Genomic DNA, 24827 nt, shown 5'->3' on the forward strand with positions numbered 1-24827 from the left:
AAAGAGAGCTGTTAACCCTATTTACCTTTATTTACAATGCTACATACTCATTCATGTTTAAAAAAGTACTCAGGAATAGTGATGTACCGAACGGTTCGCTGGCGAATAGTTCCTGGCGAACATAGCGTGTTCGCGTTCGCCACGGCGGGCGAACACATGCGCGGTTCGAACCGCCCCCTATTCGTCATCATTGAGTAAACTTTGACCCTGTACCTCACAGTCAGCAGACACATTCCAGCCAATCAGCAGCACACCCTCCCTAGTAGACCCTCCCACCTCCTGGACAGCACCCATTTTAGATTCATTTGGAAGCTGCATACATTTTCTTTTTATTATTTTTTTTATTGTTTTTTTTATTTTTTATTTTTTTTTTCATTCTTTATTTTTGTAGTGCATGGAGGTATAACAAATGAACATGTGGTACCCCAACGGCATTCCTCATGCTTTTCAAGTAACAATTGTAACAATAGGGTATATGTTAATACCCTAGTCTGCGCGGAGCCCTCCATGGGTGAAGATGGATTAATTTTTTTTTTGCACTCGGATTTTTTATTTTATTTTTAAGTTCGACGGGTATGATGGCTTTTTATTTGGCCTTTTTTGGGGCTGAAAAATGAAGATTTTAGAAAAAAGAAGACGTTGAATAGTAAGTTGAATTTTACTTCACAGGGTAGTAATTTTATTCCCCCCTCACTATTTTTTAGGGTGAGGGGGGTAGGTAGGGGCTTTTTTAATTTGGGTGTGTGACTAGGGGCTTGTGGACCCTAAGTCACCTTTGATGGGGGAGGGGGGAATTTTCATTTAGGGCCCCCACCTGCCGCTCAGGGGTGGGGGCCGGGGGGGACAGTAGTTCCCCCCCCCCCGTTATTCTTTTATAGGGCCGCCACCCGCAGCTCAGGAGCCATGTTACTCTGTATATAGAGGGAGCCATGTTTACACTGTATATAGAGGGGAGCCATGTTACCCTGTATATAGAGAGGAGCCATGTTTACACTGTATATAGAGGGAGCCATGTTACTCTGTATATAGAGAGGAGCCATGTTTACACTGTATATAGAGGGGAGCCATGTTACTCTGTATATAGAGGGAGCCATGTTTACACTGTATATAGAGGGAGCCATGTTTACACTGTATATAGAGGGGAGCCATGTTACTTTGTATATAGAGGGGAGCCATGTTACACTGTATATAGAGGGAGCCATGTTACTCTGTATATAGAGGGAGCCATGTTTACACGGTGTATAGAGGGAAGCCATGTTACTCTGTATATAGAGAGGAGCGCTACGGAATCTGTTGGCGCTATATAAATGGCAATAATAAATAAATAAATAGAGGGAGCCATGTTACTCTGTATATAGAGGCAGTGGCGTACTAAGGGGGGGGTGGCGGGGGCAGTCCGCCCCGGGTACCACTCACTAGGTAGGTGCCCGGGGCGAACTTTCGCAGGGGTGGCGAAATGCCACCCTGTGTCTTGTGTAAAGGGACCGGCCGCTAATAAGACTATCTACCCGAGTTTCCCATCCAGCAGCAGCAGGGTCCTCTGTTCTCGCGATCCGCGACAGCGTTGCCATTTTACTCTGTATATAGAGGGAGCCATGTTATTCTGTATATAGAGGGAGCCATGTTTACACAGTATATAGAGAGGAGCCATGTTTACACTGTATATAGAGGGAGACATGTTACTCTGTATATAGAGAGGAGCCATGTTTACACTGTATATAGAGGGGAGCCATGTTACTCTGTATATAGAGGGGAGCCATGTTACACTGTATATAGAGGGAGCCATGTTACACTGTATATAGAGGGAGCCATGTTTACACGGTGTATAGAGGGAAGCCATGTTACTCTGTATATAGAGAGGAGCCATGTTTACACTGTATATAGAGGGAGCCATGTTACTCTGTATATAGAGAGGAGCCATGTTTACACTGTATATAGAGGGGAGCCATGTTACTCTGTATATAGAGGGGAGCCATGTTACACAGTATATAGAGGGAAGCCATGTTTACACGGTATATAGAGGGAAGCCATGTTACTCTGTATATAGAGGGAGCCATGTTACTCTGTATATAGAGGAAGCCATGTTATTCTGTATATAGAGGGAGCCATGTTTACACGGTATATAAAGGGAAGCCATGTTACTCTGTATATAGAGAGGAGCCATGTTTACACTGTATATAGAGGGAGCCATGTTACTCTGTATATAGAGAGGAGCCATGTTTACACTGTATATAGAGGGGAGCCATGTTACTCTGTATATAGAGGGGAGCCATGTTACACTGTATATAGAGGGAGCCATGTTAATCTGTATATAGAGGGAGCCATGTTACTCTGTATATAGAGGGAGCCATGTTTACTCTGTATATAGAGGGAGCCATGTTACTATCTGAGGTGGTTAACTATGATTGGCCCTGGCATGTTTGTTAGTCTGGCCTGCATGGTTGTCTGGCATGAATAAAAGTAGCATGTTTCAACTATATTAGTAGTTAGAATAGTTTGCACTAAAACATGCGCAAATGGGGAGTTTGCGGTTGTGCAAATGGGCTGTTTGCGGTTGTTTGCGGTGCGTTAAACGGGGAGTTTGGTCTGTCACTGTGAAGCGGGCGTAGCCCTTACACTACCTGATCGATACAACATCATACCTGATGTTTTAAAGCACGTTATTCCAAACAATTTAGGAATGTTAGGTGATTTATGCCCTTTATGGATTAAAACCAGACTCTATATCAACTATGTAATTTTCCATGGGAGTTTTGCCATGGATCCCCCTCCGGCATGCCACAGTCCAGGTGTTAGTCCCCTTGAAACAACTTTTCCATCACTTTTGTGGCCATAAAGAGTCCCTGTGGGTTTTAAAATTCACCTGCCCATTTAAGTCAATGGCGGTTCGCCCGGTTCGCCGGTTCGCGAACATTTGCGGAAGTTCCCGTTCGCCATTCGCGAACCGAAAATTTCGTGTTCGCGACATCACTACTCAGGAACATCCAAAGTTTGACTTTTCACATAGTCCTTTTGTTCCTGCTATTGGTCCAAAGCAAGGCAAAAGGGGTAAAGGGGTACATAGTGACGGAGTGACTTAAGCTTAAAAAAAAGCCAAGTCTAACCTTTCAAACATCTTGGCTTTTGTCGTTGTCCAGTGTGCAGAAAAAATGGAAAAAAATATCTTGATGTCACACTGGCAATCTGATTTATATAGGGATAAAAATTACCAATAATGAGCATGCTAAAGGAACACTCCAAGTACCATAACCACTACAATGTGCTTAATTTTATAAGATTTCTTACCTGGGATCTGCCAGACGCTTCTCTCTGCCTTCTCTACATCTCAGCGAGAGACAGAATTTACTCATGTACCTCTGGACTGGCTCAGTGAAGACAGCTTCTGGTCCTCACTGAGCTGTAGTGGAGGTTTGACTCCGGCTGACTGGCTGCTATGGGGATAAAAGGAGAGAAAGTCATGGTGTGGCCTCCTTCCTCCCCTGACCTCAATCCTATTGAGAACCTTTGGAGCATCCTCAAGCAAAAGATCTATGAGGGTGGGAGGCAGTTTACATCCAAACAGCAGCTCTGGGAGGCTATTCTGACATCTTGCAAACAAATTCAAGCAGAAACTGTCCAAAAACTCACAAGTTCAATGGGTGCAAGACTTGTGAAGCTGCTATCAAATAAGGGGTCCTATGTTAAAATGTAACGTGACCTGTTACAGTGTTTAAAACGTTTAAATGTTGTTGTAAGTTTGATTGAAATAGCTTTTGATTTCAGTAAATATGCTGCAAACACAACAAATGAAAATTTTCAGTTCTTTACAACCTATAAAGTGTTTTGAAACGTACTGTGCGTAACAATTTGGAACAGTGCATTGTAAGTTTTTATGTTTAAAAAAAATACTGTTATCATTAGGAGGTTTGTTCAATAAAATTTGAATTGTACTCTTAATAGTTGATAACATGAGAATTATGCTGACTATTATTTACATCAATTATTTAGGTAAATGAGAAAAATATCATTTGCATAATAATTTGGAACAGGGTGTACACAGTGTCACTTACACACTCTCACTAACACACACACCCAGAGTCACTTGCACACTTACTGACATATACAGTGTCACTTACACACTTTGACTAACACACACACACACACATAGTCACAGACACAAACACACCACTTTACATACAGTCACACTTTATTTACACACATATACACACACACACACACCAATTTACAACCATTCATGCAATAAGCAATCCCCCTTAGCCTCCAGATATGCCATACCTCAAAGGAGCCGCTCGCCCAGTACACCAGCCCCAGACAGCAGCAGGGCAGCCCACCAGGAAACTTTCTGGTGGGTGCCCCTCAGAGGCCGGTGCCCCAGGCGAATGTCTTAGTAGTAGAGTGGATACAGGGTATGTGTTTTGTAGATGCTGTGTGTGATTGTGTATTTGCTGCAGTGTGTGTTAGTGCATGTGTAGTGGAAGCAATGTGTATGTAGTGGATGCACTGTGTGTATGTATTGTGTGTGTGTGTGTATAATATATATATATATATATATATATATATACTAAAGTTTCCCCAAACAGACATGCGCACCAGAGCAGAGAATCGCCATGACACTGATATACTGACACACATGCTAATACACAGACACACAGATACACAAACTGACACACAGATACACACATACCCACACATACACAGATCCTCAATCATTGACACAGAATACACACACAGACACACACACACTGATACAAAAGGACACAGATACACAAAGATGCTCACATACATATAAACAGACACACATACTGAAACAGACATACACACATACAGGCATACACACTGACACACATACACACATACACACATAAATACAGATACTATCATACATACATACTGACAAATACGTACATACATAAATACATACTGACATACATACATGCACACACACAGACACACACATACACATATCCACAAGCATTGACACAGAATGCACAAACAGACACACACACTGATGCAAAAGGACACAGATACACAAAGATGCTCACATACATATTAACAGACACGCATACTGAAAGACATACACACATACAGGCATACATACTGACATACATACACACATACATACATACACACACACATACACACACATAAAAAAATTTCAGCCACCCTCCTGTTTTTTTACCTTTTCAGTGCAGGAGGATGGCTGGGACTGATGAGAGTCGGCTGGCTCTCCCCTCCTCACGGTCTCCATTCTGCCTCCTCCTTCCTACGCAAAGTAAGCTGGGAGGATGGTCACTACTACTGGCGGTGCGGCTGGCATTTTTAAAGGGGCCCGGTCGTGCTATTACAGTGGCAGCACTGACCAGGCCGCTGAAGATGTAGGGCCTATCGGGTGGTCCTAAATGCTTGGGCCACCTGACAGGCCCCATCAGCGTGAAAGGCCCGGGTGCAGGTGCACCAGCGGCAATTCTTCAGCTACACATGGAGCCTGGGCGGTTGTCACCCCCTGGTTGTCACCCCCTGATTAATATATCTGATGATAAGTTTAACCCCTTAAGGACACATGACATGTGTGACATGTCATGATTCCCTTTTATTCCAGAAGCTTGGTCCTTAAGGGGTTAAAGCAATTAGAGTGTTAACTGATGTGTCTTACCTCACAAGGCTACGAAGAAGACCATTTGTGACTGTCTTCCCCTGCTTGATGAAATATTATTTGAAATTTAAATGGAACCAGCAGTCATCACTACAAATCTTGTTTAATGATAACTGGAAGACTTTCAATACAGCAGATCAAGTGCTGATACCGGAGAAACTGACGGAAGCCAAGCACAGAGAGATGGACACAGGTTTCTTCAGGAAGGAAGAGATTCTTTATTCGGATCACCGATCGGGACTCAGAGGGACTAATGTCACCAAAATACAGCAAGTTCTGAGCCCCGGACAATAGTGCAGGCTCCTTATATAGGCATATAACTCCTCCCATATTAAGCTCCACCCGCACATTCTCTTGACCAATCAATACAAACAAGAATTAACTTCCTGCTTGACTGCATGGCTTGTCCAGCACAATGGAGGAGGGGAATACTACATCCTGTATTCTCGCACATGCTCCGTACACTACTGATCGTATCTTGCCTTGTGCAACCAACTGATCGATACGTCAGCATATGCACGTACACATGCCACGTGGTAATCTCGGCCTACTAAATTTATTTTTACCGAGATTCCACCACATTCCCCCCTTTGATGCCTCTTGATATTTCACAATTACTTGAGGCATCACTTAACCTTGGTTTGCATACACCGCAAGTTACCATGAACCAGATCAGACTTGTCTATGATGTGAATCTTTCAACACTCATCTTCCTGCATTGGTTCTCCCTGATCTAGAGCCTTATATTTATAAATTGCCATTATCTGTGCAGCAGCCTTCCTCACTGCTATATTTTCTATCAGGCTTTGCACAGACCTAACTACTAAGGGTATAAGACATGGCAGGAGTAGACACAACATTAAAATCAGTAGGACTCCACCTACCAATGCCTTAAGCCCTCCAAACTGCTCATACCAGTTACCAAACCAACTACTTGGATTATACCCTTTCCATACCTGAGTAGGCACATGCGCTAGTTTAACCATATGGCTAGTAAGCTCAGCTATTGCTTGCCCTTCATCATCTATTTGAAGACAGCAATTGCTCAGGTTAAACTTCCCACATACACCTCCCTCTACTGCCAATAGGTAATCCAAGGCTAATCTATTTTGGTATACTGCTGTCCTCATCCTGGTATTGTGCTTCGCTAGAAGATTGAGCGCTTGTGAGGTCTCGTTAGTAATAATCTCAACCACTGCCTGTAACCTTATAATACGGTTGAGCATATAAATTGGGGTTCTATAACCAAAGGTACCATCCTCTGCCCACGTGGCTGGCCCATAATACTCTATAATACGCTGGGGAGGCCATTCATCATCTTCCCCGGCGCCTATCTCTATGGGTCCCCTTTTCTTCCTATGATTCACATCATACACTTTAACACCCAAAATCTCATCTGTTTCAATAGGTAACAAGAAGAAGGATGGCTTGAGCATACCCAACACACATGCCCCTTCCCAGTCCTGTGGCAACTCCGAATAGGCTTTCTTACCACAGATCCAGTACAAATTTGCTGGGGCTCTCCAACTAGATGTGATGGATAAATCAAACCATACATCCTTTAAATTGGCATATCTTGCAAACGGGTTAGATGGTTCTGAGACATTTGAAGCCGACCACCAAGTTGTATTCTTTGTATCATCATCATAAGCTTTTTGCCCTAGACAAGTTAACTCTCCTACAGAAGTATTATACATCATTCCTTTCCTCGCTATGCAAACATAACCTATGATGGAGGTCTTTAATCTCCACTCAGATTTACCTCTAACACTCATCTGATAATCGGCTTGTGAAGATATTAATTGTTCAACTGCCTCAGAACCGGACATTACCTCCTTTGCTTCCCAAGGCCATTGGTCTCCCATGTTAGTACCTCCACACACATAGCAGTTGGTAACATTAAGACTACCGGCAATACTTTCAGCTAAATCAATGAACAGGTTTTTAGCGTTATGGGGGATCTTATTATCTATACTCATTTCTTCATAGAAGGAATGGTATACCTGATGAGTTTGGGAGGTTACCGTATCAGTCTCTATCGCTATAAATAATATTGTCCCAGGGTCTAAACCCGTCCCGTATATTTGAAACCCAAATAAATTACCATATTTATCTAAGAACTTGTCGGGGTTATTTATAAGAATATGGACCGGATTGCATTCCATAGACTTACAGTATGGATTGGTAGACAACTTAGTCACAATCATGTCCTTGTCTGCTGTCTGTCCCCAAGTTGCCCACCCCACACAAGACCAATATGGGCAAAAGTTATAATCTCTATTTGGGCATCTAGGACTCACATACTTATTTTTACTGCTGGGACAAATATATTTATCATTAGACCCATACGTTCTCTCCCATCTAAGATCCCCACATACATTCCACGGCTTTCTACCACTTGATATCGCCTTACATGCATCAAATAGCAGAACACCCGAAGAATGTATGGATTCTAACACTGTTTTATTAATTAGGGTCGCCTGAGGATCTCCATTCCTGAGAGTCAACCAAATTGTACGGGGTTGATACTCTGGACTGAAGCACTTAGGTTCTCCTACTCCTAAATGGCACACACTATACTCTATATTTAAGTATCTACATCTTGATACATCTCCTTTACACTCGTATTGCGAATGCCAAATTAGGGTCTGGGAAATATGGTTACCTGTTCTTGTAGTCTTAATGCATACCTTACAGCTAGGAGTGTCGGTACCTCTACCTTCCTGAATATAAAAATACATATATAAAAACATTATCAGAAACACATCTTTCGTCGTCATCCTCAGTCTTCGTCCGTGCGATGGCACCTCAGCTTCCAGGATGTAAGGGCTGCAGGGAATGGAGTTCTGCTCGTCTTCACAGGGGTCCCTTCAAGACTTCTCCTGACTTTTAAACTACACGTCGGTGAGCGGACAGGCTTTATTATGGCCTTCTCACTCACTTACCAATCCCTGAAACAATAAAATTTGTAATCCACAAAGTTCCTCGTCACTCCGACTGAGTCGTGCGCTTTAACCGGATCTTGCAGGGATTCTCTGGATCTGCTGTAGCTTGCCAAGAATCGACCGCTGCTGGTTTAACCCTGGAGTGATGTATCCATGGAGTCACTTCGGCCACTTTTATCGCTGTAGGGGTAGACAAAAGAACAACATAAGGACCTCTCCACTTGGGCCCTAACGGTACATTATTCCACTCTTTAATCCACACTTGGTCTCCTGGGTGGTAACTATGAACAGGGGGATAAATATTCACAGGTAATCTATCTTGTACCCATTTCTGTACCTCCTCCATAGTCTTACCCAACTCTACAACCTGCTGCCGAGTAATTCCTTCTCCCAACTGACTCAAATCCCCCCTTAAGTTACCAAGTACGGGAGGTGGTCGCCCATACATGATTTCAAAAGGAGAGAGGCCCATCCTTCTGGTAGGTGTACTGCGGATTCGCAATAGAGCTATGGGCAAAAGAACGTTCCATTTAAGTTGGGTTTCCTGACACATTTTAGCCAACTGGTTCTTAATAGTTCTATTCATTCTCTCTACTTTACCAGAACTTTGAGGTCTATATGCCGTATGAAGCCTCCACTTTATACCAAGCATATGAGTCAGTTGTTGTAGGCACTGATGAACAAAAGCTGGACCATTGTCCGATCCTATAGAGCAGGGTAGTCCATATCGGGGTATTATTTCTCGTAGCAGGAATCTCACAACTTCTCCTGCTTTCTCTGTACGAGTAGGACATGCTTCTACCCAGCCTGAATAGGTGCACACAACTACCAGTAGGTAGCGATGTCCACCAGATTTAGGCATTACTGTATAGTAAATTTGTAGATCGGACATGGGGAGTCCCCCCATAAACTGGACTCCTGGTGGCTTTACTGGTCCTTGCCTTGCATTATTTTTAGCACACGTTACACATCTTTGTACAATGGCTTGAGTCAAGTTGGACAATCTTGGTATGTAGAAATGTTTTCTGAGAGATTCTTCTGTGCTGTCTCTCCCAGAATGTGTCCCGTTGTGATAGTTTTGGACAATTTCTACCGCTAGTGATGCTGGAATAACTATTCTCCCATCTTCTAACTGATACCATTTGTTCTCCAAATACTTTCCAGGTTCAGTCTTTAACCACTCCTCTTCTTGAGCTGTATAAACTGGAGTCCATTGAGACAGTGGAGTTGGTATAAGAGCAGCTATATGCTCCACATATTCCTGTCTTCCTGATTCAGCGGCACGCTTAGCTGCATTATCTGCCATCCGATTTCCTTTGGTTACATCACCATCTCCTCTCAGATGCGCTCGACAATGTATAATACCGACTTCCTTCGGCTCCCACCCTGCTTCCAATAGTTGTAGGATTTCAGATGCATACTTGATTTCTTTGCCTTCTGAATTCAATAGTCCTCTTTCTTTATACAAAGCTCCGTGGGCATGAGTGGTTAAAAACGCATACTTGGAGTCCGTGTAGATGTTCACTCTTAAACCTTCAGCCAATTGTAACGCTCGTGTCAGTGCTATCAATTCTGCTTTTTGTGCTGATGTTCCTTTTGCCATTGGCCGAGCTTCTATCACCTTGTCTATTGTTGTTACTGCATATCCTGCATAGCGGATCCCTTCTTTCACATAACTACTGCCGTCGGTGTAATATTGAACATCGGGGTTCTGGATGGGAAAATCACGAAGATCTGGTCTACTTGAAAATACTTCATCCATCACTTCCAAACAATCATGTTGACTTTCAGTAGGTTGTGGCAAAAGGGTAGCTGGATTTAAGGTATTAACAGTCTCTAAATGCACTCTTGGGTTTTCACACAACATTGCTTGATACTTGGTCATACGGCTGTTACTAAACCAATGATTTCCTTTGTAATCCAACAACGTCTGTACTGCATGTGGGACTCGTACATAGAGTTCTTGACCCAGAGTGAGTTTATCGGCTTCAGCTACTAGCAGGGCGGCTGCAGCTACGGCTCTTAGACAAGGTGGAAGTCCGCTGGCCACTGCATCCAGTTGCTTAGACATATAGGCAACAGGTCTTTGCCATGATCCCAAGTACTGTGTCAACACTCCCACAGCCATTCTTCTTTGCTCGTGTACATACAGGTAGAATGGTCGTGTGTGATCAGGTAGACCTAATGCTGGGGCACTCATCAAAGCCTTCTTCACATCTTCAAATGCCGTTTGCTGTTCTTGAGTCCATAGGAAGGGGTCGTGCTCTGTACCTTTGATAGCTGCATACAGAGGTTTTGCCAATATCGCGTAACTGGGAATCCATATCCTACAGAAGCCTGCTGCCCCCAAGAATTCTCGCACTTGTCTTCTATTCTTGGGTGTCGGTATTTGGCACACAGCTTCTTTTCTCTCTGGCCCCATAATTCTTTGACCTTCAGAGATATGGAATCTCAGATATTTGACAGTTGGCAAACACAACTGAGCCTTCTTTCTAGACACCTTGTATCCTGCCTTCCAGAGAATGTGGAGTAGATCGTGTGTTGCTTGCTGACATATTTCCTTTGTAACCGCTGCTATCAACAAGTCGTCTACATATTGTAACAATACACACTCTCCTGGGATGGACTCGAAATCCAGTAGATCTTGACTTAGAGCGGAACCAAATAGTGTAGGTGAATTTTTAAACCCTTGGGGCAGTCTTGTCCAGGTCATTTGGCGTTTCGAGCCCGTTACAGCGTTTTCCCATTGGAAAGCGAAGATACATTGGCTTTCTGCGGCAATTCGGAGGCAAAAGAAGGCATCTTTGAGGTCTAAAACTGTAAAATAGGTTGCCCCGCCCAGAATTAAAGCAAGCAGGTTATACGGACTGGGTACAACTGGATGTATACTAACAACCGCATCATTGACTGCTCTCAAGTCCTGCACAGGTCGATACTCATCTGTACCGGGCTTTTGAACAGGCAGCAATGGGGTGTTCCAGGGGGAAGTACAGAATTTTAGGATACCATACCGTATGAACTTATCCAGATAAGATTGAATGTTCTTCTTAGCCTTCTGCGGGATGTGATATTGTCGTAGGCTCACTGGATAAACCCAAAGTTTTAGTTCGATTTTAATAGGTGGAATATTGCGGGCCAGTCCTGGTGGGTTGTTCTCTGCCCAAACTCCTGGTATGTTGAATAAGGATTCATCACTCCTAGGGCTTTGGTTAGTCAACGCTGTATAAAGTCGCCACTCTTCTTCCTTTGGTACGGATAATGTCATAATACCTGAAGGTCCATTAAACTTTAAGGATGTTGTTTCGTTTGGTAGGAACGTAATCTGCGCTTGTAATTTGGAAAGCAAATCACGTCCCAACAATTGGACTGGACATTCAGGCAAAAAAAGAAGAAATATAATATATAGATGTCCCTTACCTAACATATTAGGTTATAATGAGCACCGTTAGATGAAATTCACAAGTTTCTATATTATATTAATGGATTTAGAAATTGATGTAGAAGAACAGTCGGCACTATTACACATTGATGAGACACTTGTTTATATAGATAGACCAGAGGTAGGCAACCTACGGCACTAGTGCCATGTACGGCACTCAAGGTGTCTTTGCACGGCACTCAAGGCTGCTAGAGCCAAACAGGCTTTGGCCTATCAGGAGTCCCAGTGAAACTTCAGATATCTGCTAATACGAAAAGGTGGTGAAGGACAATCCTCAATTTATGCATTGCAGCACATAGAGTAAGTGATCTCAGGTCACTTCCTCCCAGAACTTGTGAATGGGAATCCACACTGTGGTAGAGCAGCCCACAGCGGATATTGCATCTCCTGCCCTTCACCTGTACCTGGCCAGCCTGGTCTCCACTGGAACCTAGGGAAGCCACCCATACTGCTAGATATACACAGAAATGCACAATAACCCTCCCCTCATACAAATAATATGAACAGCCCAAAAAATAAACATACACACAATCCGCACAAACGTAGCACTACTAACAATCCACATACATGCACACAACCCCACATGCAGCCTCTCACATGCAATACCCCAAACAGCACCCACACATACACACACTACCAAACACACAATGTGACTTATCCATCTACACACACAATTCCACAAGCAGCCCCAATACACAGCCCACATTCATAGGTATCATACACGATACCACAAACTAATCCTGAACATATAAAATATAATAGCTCATATACGCACAAATACAAAGATACAAAGCAATTACAGTATAAATAACACAAGCAGAATACATACACACCTCAATTAAAAAAAAAATAGAATCGGCACGCTACGGGACATCACAATCCTATATGGGCACAGCGCTGCTAAAAGGTTGCCTAGCCCTGAGATAGACCATAGATATGTAAAATTATGGGAATCAGGTTTGAAATTTATAAAGAAGGTTAAGATTGTACAATTTTTTTTCTGTTTTTCTCTTCTTCTCGGGGTTATTATTTTTTGTTATCTCTTCTCCTATTCTCCGAGATGCTATGCCTTCCCTGTGGGTTCTTTGTAGGGCACCCAGAACTTGGATCTTGATTGATTATCCAAGTGTTCGAATTGGTTTGGATGTGATGGATTTGTCGTTGTGTTATATTGTTGATATTGTTTTGTGTATTTGTATTATTGTCATGGAGTCCAAAAGTGGACAAGATGGATATGGTTAGACTGATTTCCATTAATGCTCAAAGCCTTAATTCCCATGTTAAAAGAGGCTACCTGTTTGATATATTAAGTAAGGAGAAAGCCCAGTTGGGTTTCAATTAGGAAACCCACTGGATAGCTGACTCCAGACAATTATGGAACTATAAGAAATATCCAATAATTTACTTTGCTTCTTTGCTGGGAAAAAAAGAAATGTGGGGTTTCAATGATCTTTTCCAAAGATGTTAAGTTTGAATATCAATACAAGAAATTGGACTCAGACAGGAGGTTTCTTATATTAGTGGGACAATTAAATGGGATAGATTACACATTGGTGAATATTTATTTGCCTAATAGAGACCCGATTAAAACTTTGGTTAAAATATAAAAATTAGTAGAACAAGTTAAGAGAGGGAGATTAGTGATCGCAGGAGATTTCAATTGTATTGTTGATACCTCCATGGATAAACAGATAGGCCCATCACAGCAGATAGACAAGAATTTAATTAAACAGGCAGCTTTCTGGATAGATTGAATTAAGAAATACGAATTATTTGACTGTTGGAGATTAGCCCATCCAAATGATAAGAATTTCACTCATAGATCTATACCTCACAGATCTGCGGCGAGAATCAATATAATTATGGGAGATTTAAGTTTCTCAAAAGCGATACAGTCAATTATAATCAAAGAGAATACTTGGTCAGACCATGATATGTTGATAGCTGATGTATTAGATTTACAAAAAAGACTCCACAACCTTGGAGACTAGATGATACTCTCTTGATAAATTCCCAGATTTTACTAGTAACATGACGTAAAGACATGATTTTATTAAAGACACGGAGGCGAGTATTATGCATAACTCTTTCTTTATTTCCTCAGCAGCAAAGATAGAGGAATATAAATATTGTCAAAATGAAAGAAAAAACTGAACAGGCATAACAGGCAGCCAATCACATAACAGAGGAAGTAGCTATATAAGTCCTGTGTCTCCCACAATCCCCCTCTTTCTTGCGAAAACCGAAGACCAGGTAAGATAACGATGTCCCACTTGATCCAAACAGGAAACGGGAAACAATACGAAAACTTCAAGCTAAAAAAGATAGAAAAATATGGTAATTTCCAAACTCAAAACTGTAGACTTACCAAACATAACCGTGAGGAGCCATACAAAAAACTGTATTCTGAAATAGAAAAATATATAAAATTAGGACCCAGCATAAAATGTTCAAGATCATCCAAAACATGATGCAAATACATGATATAAATACATGATATAAATACAGACCTAATTGAAAAACATACCTGAATAGCACCGAAGCATCTCCTTTCCCAGAATCCACACCGGGAGGGTGGGCGGGAATAATACTCGCCTCCGTGTCTTTAATAAAATCATGACTTTACGTCATGTTACTAGTAAAATCTGGGAATTTTATTAAAGACACGGAGGCTCATATTATGCAAGTTCAAAGCTGTGCCACTACTCGAGATGCGATGTGTTCAATTGGTCTGAAATAGAAATCTCGAAAGGTCAATTCTCTGGACCAGTCCGCCGCTCGCATAATGTCTTCTAGACGACATCCGACTGAGGATGCTTTCGAAGCCATCGCGCCCCGCACAGAATGGGGCGTAAAAACAGAGGTGTCTATACCTGCAGAAGATAGTAGCCAACGCACCCAACGTGCCAGAGTAGGTGTCGAAACCGGCCGGTGAGGTGACTTAAAAGATAAGAACAAATCATGTAGATCAGCGGAGCGAAGGGAATGTGTAGCATCCAGATAAACTTTGACGCAATCCACTGGGCAGAGTGCCGGACAACCAGAAAACCTCGGGTAAGTAAACGACTTGGATGCAGACTTCGTCCTCCTGGATATGTCAAAAGTAACACCTTCTGGGGTGAATGCAACGGCGTCCCAATCCAGGGCCCTGACGTCAGAGACCCTCTTGCAAGAGATCAAACAGAGTAACATCACCAGCTTGGATGACAACCGTTTCAAAGTCAATTCATGGTTAGGGTACCACGATGAGAGGAACTGCAACATCACGTTGACATCCCAAAAGGCAGAGAAACGAGGCCGAGGAGGACGGGCAAGGCGAATACCCTTGAGAAGGCGACATACGAAAGGATGTCTGCCGACAGGGGAACCATCCAAACCCCTGTGTCCGGCCGAAATAGCCGAGCGGGATAGGTTGATCGTGCGGTACGCCTTGCCCGAGTCAAACAGGAACGTGAGGAACTCCAGGATCAGATGTAGAGGGGCAGATACGGGATCCACTGCCCGTTCCATGCACCAACCAGACCACGATCTCCATGAAGCTCGATAAGCCGTTCGTGTGCCCGGGGCCCAGGCGTTATCGAGGAGCAGGAGAGTTGTCTGCGGAACGTCTGAGACAACCCAAGGTCCCCTGAAAGGAACCATGCTATCAGGGGCAACTGGTGTTGAATCACCAGTTCGTGTGAGTTCCCATCCGGATCCAGAAGGAGGTCCTGGAAGACTGGTATCAACCGGGGAAAATCTATTGACAACTCCATCAAGCGAGGGAACCATGGTCGAGATCTCCAGAGAGGGGTGACCAACGCCACACAGCAGTCGTGGCGAACCAGTTTCGAGATCGTGCGTGCGATCATGTTGAACGGGGGAAAAGCGTACAGGTGACCCTGCGGCCAGTCTTGGAGAAAGGCATCCGTCGCCACCGCTGCCGGGTCCGGCCTCCAACTGTAGAACCTCGGCAGCTGAGTGTTCAGCCGTGATGCGAACAGATCCATCTGGAACTTTCCCCATAACATGTCCAGGCCCTGGAACACCGAGGCGTGCAAATGCCAGTCGCCAGAGTCTCGTAAGTGTCTGGAATTCCAATCCGCTCCCGAATTGTCCAGACCCGGAATGCGTTCCGCCGTCACCGAGACGTTATTGTAGAGGCAGAACTGCCAGAAATCCTTCGCTAGAATCGCCAACATTTTGGACTTCGTGCCGCCCAGGTGATTTATGTAACGGACCGCCGACACGTTGTCCATCTTGAGCAGAACGCAGCAATTCGCCCGCCCTGGGGTAAGGCTGCGGATCGCGAATGCCCCCGCCAGAAGTTCCAAGCAGTTGATGTGTAACGACTTCTCCATGTCGGACCATCTGCCTCCTGTGGAAACGTCTCCACAACGAGCACCCCAGCCGTGCAAGCTGGCATCGGACTCTATCACTACGTCTGGGACGGAGCCGAAGATGGCTCTCCCGTTCCATGCCTCCATGTGTGCCAACCACCATTCTAACTCGTCTCTGGACTCCGCGTCCAAGCGTATCCGAGATTCGTAGGAGCGGCCCAGTCGAAGGTGCGACCCTTTGAGCCGTTGAAGGGCTCTGTAATGTAGTGGGCCCGGGAAGATCGCCTGAATAGAGGCTGCGAGGAGGCCAATAATTCTCGCCAATTGTCTTACTGACAAGTCTGAGACACGAAGAGCCTTCCGGATTTCCTTCCGAATGGCTTTCATCTTGGAATCCGGTAGAAACAAAAACTGTTGGACTGAATCCACTTTGAAGCCCAGGAATTCTATCGACTGGGCGGGGGTCAGGACCGATTTGTCCCAATTGATCAGAAATCCCAGACCTTGTAAAAGGTCGGTCGTCCAGTCCAAGTGTAGTAGGAGGTCCGCCCTCGACTGGGATAAGATCAGGATGTCGTCCAGGTAAATAATGAGGCGGACCCCTCGGGTTCGGAGGAATGCCACCACCGGTTTCAGGAGCTTGGTGAAGCACCAAGGAGCCGAAGAGAGACCGAAAGGCAGGCAGGTGAAGCGCCATCGTCGGCCATGCCAAGTGAAATGCAGGTAGTCCCTGCAGTCTGCGGCAATGGGAACCGTGAAGTAAGCGTCCTTCAGGTCCAGTTTGGCCAGCCAGTCCGCCTGGCGTAGAAGGTCTCTGAGGCAGTGTATGCCCTCCATCAGGAAGTGTTGGTAACGTAGGAAAGCATTGAGAGGGCGAAGATTTATCACGGGGCGAACTCCGCCCCCTTTCTTTGGTACAAGGAACAAGTTGCTCGTAAAGCCTCGCGCGGCGAACGGCAGTTCCTCTATTGCGCCCTTCGACAACATTTCCACGACTTCCGCGGAAATCATCTCGTCCTGATCTGGTGGAAGAGACAGTTCTCTGGGGGGATAAAACTGGACAGGCATAGGAACGAACTCTAGGCGATATCCCCTTACACACTGTAGTACCCAAGCATCTGAGGTCAGTGCCACCCACCTGTGATAAAACAAGGCCAACCTCCCCGCTACCTGAACCTGAGCGGGAGGGGAAGAAGGGGTACTCACCGTAGGGACGTCTGTTAGGAGCGCCACTGCGGGGGTATCTGGAGCCCCAAGCTCTGCCTCTGGCTGGGAAGAAGGTGGGTGCTCTCGGGTCTTGGAAGCCTCGTGATGGAAAAAAGGAACCTCTGGGCGCTCGGAACGAGCCTCTGTAACCGCGGCCAGGCGGACGGTTCCTGCTACGCCCGGCCCCTCCAAAAACCTTGGGCGCGAACATGCGGGGCCGGGGAGTGAAGGCCTCGGGCATTCGGCGCGCAGTTTATTGCGGCCTTCTTTAGAGAGCGGGGTGCGAATACGCTTAGCCACGTATTGGGCAATATGGTCTGGGGGAACCCACTCAGCGGACCTGGGGTGCCGCAAGTCGTCAGGGTCGAACAGGGGGTTACCCTGCGGGTCAAGAATCGCCTTGGTATCCCCAGAGGCGTCTAATAAGTGGCCACTGGCCTTGGCAGAGGAGCCCGAGGGGGTCACGCCCATAAGGGGCAAATCCTCGCCAGATTCACCTTCGTCAAAGGAGTCATATCCCATATGGTCGGACTCATCCTCCACACTCCGGTCGGTATCCGACCCATCATCTAGGGCTCTGGCCCTTTTCCATAGTCTAGCCTTTTTAGCCCGGCCAGGGGCTCTTTTGCGCGTGGGGTGCGCGCTATCAGTGACCGCTTCCAGCGTGTCGTTCATGGCAGGTAGCACCTGCATCGAGGAGTGGGAGCCGACATTTTTGGATTTGGCCTTAGCCTTACGTGCCCCAGGCACTGTCTGGGCAGGGGAAGGGGACCCCCCACCCTGGGAAGTTGGGGTGGTTACTGCAGGTACAACCATTGAGTGGAGGGAGTGGGTAAATGAGGAGGAGACAGCCCCCATGGCCGAGGCAATAGCCTTCTGCAGGGAGGAAGCCATAGTGGCTTCAAGCAATGCCTGAAATTCCTGAGAGGCCATAGCACTCTCAGTAGTCTCCATGGTAAAGTCCCCAGAGGGATCTGCAGGCCCATCATCCCTATCCTGCATGTTGGCAATAGTTTGTAAGAGCAAACTTTAAACTAACGAAACAGGGCAGGAGAGAACTAAAAGGGTTGAGTAACCCACAGAGAAAAGCAATAAGAAATAGTCAGACCGTTAGTGTGCCCGGGAGGGATCGAGGCGACCGACTGCACGGCAACTAGGAGGCAGACCGCATGGAGGTCCGTCCAAAATGGCCGCCGCACGCGAGGGAAGTGCTCGCGGCCGTGCACCCGTCGGGGGAAGGGGCGCGTGCACTCTGCCCGCGCGGTAAGTCCGTGGGCGGGCAGGGAAGTGCACGTAGCCGCGGTCGTGAAGCAAGCACCGGCCGCGGCAAAAATCACTGTTTGCACCCGCGAGAGGGAGCAAGGGAAAGGCAGGGAGAGAAAAATTCCCCCGGTAAAGGGGAAAAACCCCCAGGGATCCCCAAGGCACACTAAGCGGAGCACAACAAATAGAAATGATGCACATACACTTCAACAAGGGATGCATCAATAAAAACAACACCAAAGTAAAATAGTAAATGGCAATAATAACAAGAAATACCACAATCAAAGTACAACAAGTAAGAGAGCTAAACATGGATACTTAGCTGTCTGAGGAAGCAGCAAAGAAAGAGGGGGATTGTGGGAGACACAGGACTTATATAGCTACTTCCTCTGTTATGTGATTGGCTGCCTGTTATGCCTGTTCAGTTTTTTCTTTCATTTTGACAATATTTATATTCCTCTATCTTTGCTGCTGAGGAAATAAAGAAAGAGTTATGCATAATATGAGCCTCCGTGTCTTTAATAAAATCAGACGAATATAGAACATATTGAGAAATTGTCTGAATTATTTTTTGAAGAAAATATATCCAAAGATATATCTAATGAGTGTTTATGGTGTTCTTTTAAGGCAGTTATAAGAGGTTATTGGATTAAGTTGGCAAGTCAACAGAAAATAAATAGAGATACTAATCTGGCTGATTTATATATTGAGTTTTATAATGTATTTACGGCCAATAAAATTAATTATTCTTCTTCAGACAGAGCTATCCTTATTAAGGAATGTCAAGATAAGATTAACAAAAAGATTTAAGAAAGAATAGAACGCAATTTATATAAGCTTCTATTATAAGAATAACAGAGACAAATAAATTAAAGAAACGTAACTCGGATTTTTAAAATTTTTTTTTTATAAATTAACTGAAAGTAGTAAAGACATGTTCAAACCAGAGGAGATAACTAGTAGATTTAGATCGTATTATGCTAAAATTTATAATCTAAAATCTTATCCCTCAAAAACCGAGATAGAGAACTACCTAAAAAATTCAATCATCCCCAAAATTACGCCAGCACAGAGCGAAACCTTAAATAAAAAATATCTCCAGAAGAAGTAGAATATGTAATAAATAAACTAGAAAATAGAAAAAGCCGAGGCCCGGATGGCTATTCTAACCTTTTCTTTAAAGTCTTTAAATTAAATATTCTCCCGATATTAAAAGCTACTTTTAATGAAATTGCAGATAGAGGTCGCGCCTAGTCAGATTTGTTAAGAGCCCACATAATCCCAATTCTTAAGCAAGGTAAACCTCCCACTGATATAGCCAATTATCGCCCTCTCTTTAGTGAACGTAGATGTTAAACTATATGCTGCTATATTGGCGGAAAGAATGAAAAAAATACTGCCCTCAATAATACATTCAGACCAGATTGGATTCTTGTTGGGAAGACAGTCATGCAATAACACCCGAAGAGTGATAGATGTCTTGGATTGGGCTCACAGTTCGGGCACACCCCTTCTGACCCCGTCGGTGGATGCAGAAAAGGTCTTCGACAGGGTCGGTTGGGGATTTTTGAGAGGTGCTCTTACCCATTTCGGTTTTGAGGGATGGATACTGGGGGCTGTGGGAGCAGTGTATTCGATGCCCTCGGCAAGGATAGTGGGCCGAGATATGTTCTCAGATTGGTTTAATATCACAAATGGCACTAGGCAGGGCTGCCCACTCTCCCCGCTGTTGTATGTCTTATCTATAGAACCACTTGCTAGTAACATTAGGCATAACCCCCAGATTAAAGGAGTAAAATTGTCGGATAGAGAATTAAAGATCTGTCTTTATGCAGACAATATACTAAAATCCGTAACAGATCCAGATACTTCCCTAGATAATCTAATGCAGGAATTCACAAAATACAGTATAGTTTATAATTATAGACTAAACATAAATAAAACTATAGCCCTCCCTATTAATATTCGAAGCAATAAGTTACAGTCCATGAGAAGAGATTCTGACTTTAGATGGACAGAAAAAGAGTTTACCTATTTGGGTATTGCGGGCCCAGACAGGCCATGGAGACTAACTTTTTAAGTTTATTGACAGAGACTAATAGCTTACTGAAAGAATGGAGAGTCCACAAGATCTCCTGGTGGGGTATGATAAACACCATAAAGGTGTATATTATACCTAAATGGGGATACCTATTTCGTATGCTTCCTCTCACGATTTCCACACATTGGCTGAATATGTTACAGAGCAGCATCACAAATTATATCTGGAGACGTAAAAGACCAAGAATTAATTCTTATACTTTATCAAGAAAGGGCTATCCATTAATAGGCATGTGCATGGGGAAAAATTTTGGTTCGGTTCGGCATTCCAAAATTCGGGACTTTCGCAATTCGGCAACTTCGGACCTTCAGAATTTCGGGACTTCGGCACTTCTCTTGCACCCGCTTAGTAGATAACTCCCTAATTCCCACGGTATTAGAGAGTTATCTACCAAAAGGCTGAAAGATCTAAATTGGTCTTTCAGCCAAATTTACTAATAATAAGTAAAAATTACTTCGTATTAGTAAATTTTGCCCCTACTCGCTATACCGCGAGTAGGGGCATGTCTAGTAAACAGCCTGTGGCTGCTCACTGTTAAAAAATAAAAATTGCCCCCCCGGCCCCCAACCCCTGAGCGGCGGGTGGGGGCCCTAAAGCAAAATGATGGGGGGGAACCTATTGTCCTTCCCCCGGCCCCCACCACTGAGCGGCGGGTGGGGGTCCTAAATTGGAATAAAGAGGGGGGACCTCGGGGATTAAGTAACCAAAGAACTTTCCCACGCTGTGTAAAATGACACAGAGCACTCTGATTGGTGGATTTCAAACCAACCAATCAGTGCTGTGACAGGTAAATGTAGAGACTTACCTGTCAGTCTCTTAATTTACCGGTCAGAGCACTCTGATTGGATGGCTTAAACCAACCAATCAGAGTGCTCTGAGCCTAATTGCAAGGTGGGGCAAGGCTTTATAAGCCTTCCCCCGCCCTGCAGAGCTCAGTCCGCGCAGAGCCCTCGGCGGGTGAAGATGGATTCTTTAATTTTTTTATTGCGTCAGTTATTATGGATTTTTATTTGGCCTTTTTTGGGGCTGAAAAAAGAAGATTTTAGAAGAAAGAAAACATCAAATGGCAAGTTTTATTTATTTTTTTTACAGGTACTTAGTTAAAGGTACCCCCTCATTATTTTTAGGGTGAGGGGGGTATGTAGGGATTAATTATTTTGGGGGAGGGAGGGGGTGACTAGGGGTTTGGGGACCCCTAGTCACCTGGGGGGGTTACTTTTTTATTTAGGGATTAGGGCCCCCACCCGCCGCTCAAGGGTGGGGGCTGGGGGGAGGACAATAGGTCCCCCCTATTGGTATTTAGGGCCCTCACCCGCCGCTCAGGGGTGGGGGCCAGGGGGAAGGACGTTAGGTCCCCCCCTTATTAGTATTTAGGGCCCCCACCCGCCACTCAGGGATGGGAGCCAGGGGGAGGACATTAGATCCCCCCCTTATTAGTATTTAGGCCCCCCCCCACTGCTCAGCGGTTGGGGCCAGGGGGAGGACATTATTCCAATTTAGGGCCCCCTTATTCCAATTTAGGGCCCCAACCCGCCATGGGGGCGAACATTAGGTCCCCCTTATTAGTATTTAGGGCCCTCACCCACTGCTCAGCGGTGGGGGCCAGGGGGGAGGACATTAGGTCCCCTCCCTTATTCCAATTTAGGGCCCCCACCCGCCACTCAGGGGTGGGGGCCAGGGGGGAGGACATTAGGTCCCCCCTTATTAGTATTTTGGGCCCCACCCACTGCTCAGGGGTGGGGGCCAATGAGGAGGACATTAGGTCCTCCCCTTATTCCAATTGAGGGCCCCCACCCACTGCTCAGGGGTGGGGGCCAGGGGGAGGACATTAGGTTCCACCTATTATTCCAATTTAGGGCACCCACCCACCGCACAGGGGTGGGGGCCAGGGGGTTGGAAATTAGGTCCCCCCTTATTTCACTGTAGGGCCACCACCCACCGCTCAGGGGTGGGGGCCAGGGGGGGAGGACATTAGGTCCCCCCCCTTATTAGTATTTAGGGCCCCCACCCACCGCTCAGGGGTGGGGGCCAGGGGGAGGACATTAGGTCCCCCCCTTATTAGTATTTAGAGCCCCACCCACTGCTCAGGGGTGGGGGCCAGGGGGGAGGACATTAGGTCCCCCCTTATTTCAATTTAGGACCCCCAACCACCACTCAGGGGTGGAACACTAGGTGTCCCCCCTTATTCTGATTTAGGGCCCCCACCCACCACTCAGGGGTGGGGGCCCAGGGGAGGACAATAGGTCCCCCCCCATTATTTTACATTAGGGCCCCCACCCGCCGCTCAGGGGTGGGGGCTGGAGGGGAGGCAATAGGTCCCCCTTTTAGTTTAAAAGCCCCCACTCGCGCGTCGTAGGACGGGGGACCCCCTTTTTTTTTTTTTTTTTTAACAGTGAGCAGCCACGGTATAGCGAGTAGGGGCATAATTTACTAATACTAAGTAATCCTTACTTAGTATTAGTAAATTTGTCTGAAAGACGAATTTAGGTCTTTCAGCCTTTTAGTAGATCGCTCCCTAATACCGTGGGAATTAGAGAGTTATCTACTTATTCATTCCTGTCATTACATTGACTGGCTAAGTAACTTACATTTTATATGATTGTATGTTACTTGATTGTTGTTAGTGTTGTGTTGCAAATGCTTAAAGCTGTATCCTGGCTATGTTTGTATACTTTTTATTTAAAATTGTATACAATGTAACATTCTTCTTCTTTCATTGGGTAAGTATATTAGTACTTAGGCAATACTGTGCTTCGGAACTTCGACACTTCGGACATTCGAAAGTATGAACGGCACATGTCTATCCATTAATTTTACAAACGTATCAGGCTAACATGATTCTACATGCAAGTAAACTCCAACTAACCGAATTTAAAGAACAAGCATGGTACAGACTAGAAGCTTATAGATTGGGTTTAGAAAACTTAGAACCGCTCCTTTGGAGGGAAGTAAGTAAGAACACCAAACTCTCTAATACAACAGAACATTCCTCCTTAGTTCTCTTTTAGACCTTAAAAGAATGGAAAACGATAAAGAAAAAGCTAAAGGTTAATAAAATAAAATCTATGACAATGTCAGTATTAAATCTTTAGAAGTAATTATGTCTGAAATTGATTTGAAAAATTGGTATTAAAAAAATCAGATTTTCCTATTAAGGACTTATATACAGAACATCAGATGACAAGGTATGATGATTTAAAGAATATATTAAATCTACCCTCCAAAGAGATTTTTACTTACTTATGTATTAAGAGTTTTCTAAGAGATAATATGTTAAGTTTAGAAGGAGACATGGGCATTCTATTTAGAAAAAAATTTTTGGACGCTTTCCTTAAAAAGATTTATTCAGTGGCAGTGGAGCTAATAAAATTGAAGGGAGGTCCAGACATTCCTAATGCTCTATTGAAGTGGGAGAAAGACCTATCAATAATTTATACAATATAAAAACTGGTGTCAAACATTTATAAACATTAAACAATATATACATTGTTTGAATATATTAGAGACCCATATAAAAAATTACCTATAGATGGTATATGGTCCCAACAAGACTAACCAAGATATCTCCGATAAATCCCCCAAATTGTTGGAGATGTTTCCAGTTAGAGCAGTGGTTCTCAACCCAGTCCTCAGGACCCCCTACCAGTCCAGGATTTGGGGATTACCTGGCTGTGTCTAAGGTGTTTAGAAAAAGGGAGAAAAAAACACCTTAGACTCTAAGGTGTTTTTTTTTCTTTTTCTAAACACCTTAGACACACCCACGCAATCCCTAAACCCTGGACTGGTAGGGGGTCCTTGAGGACAAGGTTGAGAACCCCTGAGTTAGAGGGTTCAATGACCCATATCTGGTAGAGTTGTCCAAGAATTAGGATATTTTGGAATGTAGCCTTCGATTTAATTA

Source organism: Pelobates fuscus, chromosome 2 (genome assembly GCF_036172605.1).
Source record: "Pelobates fuscus isolate aPelFus1 chromosome 2, aPelFus1.pri, whole genome shotgun sequence".
In the NCBI taxonomy this organism is placed as follows: Eukaryota; Metazoa; Chordata; class Amphibia; order Anura; family Pelobatidae; genus Pelobates; species Pelobates fuscus.